The sequence below is a fragment of the Nicotiana sylvestris genome, chromosome 3, assembly GCF_000393655.2.
Source record: "Nicotiana sylvestris chromosome 3, ASM39365v2, whole genome shotgun sequence".
In the NCBI taxonomy this organism is placed as follows: Eukaryota; Viridiplantae; Streptophyta; class Magnoliopsida; order Solanales; family Solanaceae; genus Nicotiana; species Nicotiana sylvestris.
In genome coordinates, this window is record NC_091059.1 from 73,507,060 (window position 1) to 73,509,324 (window position 2,265).

The following is a 2,265-nucleotide window of genomic DNA, read 5'->3' on the forward strand; positions in this document are numbered from 1 at the left end:
AGAGTAGTTTTGGAGTGAAATGAACACTTAGTCTCTTGATTAGAAAGTTAAGTTAGAAAAGTCAATCGTAAGTTGACTTATGAGTAAACAAATTCGGATTTGGATTTTTATGATTGGATTAGCTTCGTTGGGTGATTTTAGACTTATGAGTATGTCTAGAATGTAATTTGAAGGTCCGTGGTAGAATTAGGCTTGAATTGGCAAAAGTTGGAAGTTTAGAAGTTCTTAGGCTTCAATTCGAGGTTGATTTGGTGTTTTGAGTGTTACGGAGGTTCGACCAAGTTTGGGTAGTGATATATGACTTGTTGGAATTATTGGTTGAGGTCCCGAGGGCCTCGGGTGAGATTCGGATAGGTTTGGGTTGTGTTGCGCTCGTTTTTCTTATGTTTCGACATTGTTTGTTCAAGCATAAATGATATCATATTGAACAAATAAGCTCTGATTTTTTTTATTGAAGCATTAGATCTGTATCGTAATTACGGACCCGGAACAAAAAGAATCGTCAAATTTGGACATCGTATGAAAATTTTATGGTCATTTTACTACGAATTAGGTTGTTAGATTTTTCGGATTAATTACGAAATTGCCACTGACGACGTATTTAAAAAACTGCACTATTTGTCATTATTAATACCTACATATCTCATTCATTATAAGGTCAAATTGAGTGATTCAAAAGCCTAAATTGACTAGATATTTAAAAGGAATCTATTGGAGGCATAAAAAATGAGTTTAGGGATTGTTTGGCATGAGAAACAATGCAACATAGCTGGCTGAAAATATATATATAATAAGAGTTTGTTCATTCGGTCATATTTTGAGTTGGGGAGCTTGGATTTGGACGATTTTGGATGCGATTTTCACCATATGGATTGGGGTAAGTGTTCTCTACTCGGTTTTGGTTATATTCACGAATCCATCTTCGTTTTTGGGATTTGATTGATGATTTCAAAGTGATATTAAGGGAGTTAGGGCTTAAGTTTTGGAGAATTTTAGGTAGGGATTTGAGATACCAAACAGAGTTCGATTTTGATGAATTTTATATGGTTAGAATTAGGAGAGGACAAGGTTTATTATTCTGCCATTTCTGACTGATTCCGAGACATGGGCCCGGGGGCCAGGTTTTAGGCCGATTTCGAATTTTGGCATATTTTGTAATTTTTATCATTGAATTCGATTCTTTAGCACATGTTGATGGTATTAATCTGATTATGGTTAGATTCGGAGTTTTTGAAGACCTAGTCCAGAGACGAGGGTATAAACAGTTTTAGCTCTGGCTTTGAGGGTATAAACCTGGAGAAATTGATATCATGTGATTGTTTGGTTGTGATGCCCACGCTAGGTGACGGGCATGTGGGTGTGCACCGTGAGGGATTGTGACTTGGTCCGTCCCGTGAGACTATGAGGTATAATAATTGTTATCTGTGTTTATGCATTTACCTGTTGGTGAACTTGTCTGCCTTCGCGTTAGAGATTATGTTTAAGCTTCATTCATGATCATATTATTTGTTCTCAGTCATAGAAATTATTGTACATGTATACCTCAGTCTCCATTATTTGCTATTATATTGTGATACTTGATGTGGGTTGTGTTCCCTTATTTGTTGATGATGGTGAGGCTAGGAGGTACATGATTGAGTGAGGCCGAGGGCCTGGTTGTGAGGATATTAATACCATAGCACGTGAGTTGACTGTGCGGGTCCAGGTATTCATACCATAGTGCGTGAGTTGTCCGCGTATCAAGTGAGTTGACCGTGCGGATCCAGGTATTGATATTGTAGCACGTGAGTTGTCCGTGCTTAGCGCTTGGGCTTTGGGAACCCCTCCGGAGTCTGTACACACCCCCAGTGAGCATAGAGTGTTGAGTATATTGAGTGTTGAGTGCTGAGTACGAGTGCTGAGTGATGGAGTGACATTGCTGTAAAGTTGCATTTACTTTTGTTGTTGCTGCATTTATCTGTTAAATTTCTTTGTGATATTTACTGAGTTATGGAATTTACCTGTTTATTTTTTTAAAATTGTGAAAAATAAATAATTGGACTGTTTTACTTAGCTTATCACTACTGCTCAGTTCCTTAATTATTTTTGTTACTACAAAGGTGGCTGTACTCATACTACACCCTGCACTTTATGAGCAGATCGAGGTGAGTTAGAGCGTAGAGATCGTTGATTTCAGGACGGCTATCTCTGGAGATTGCAAGGTAGCTGCCAGTGTCCGCATGACCCTTTTACTCCTCTTGTTATTTCTTCTTTTGGACAGTTAGA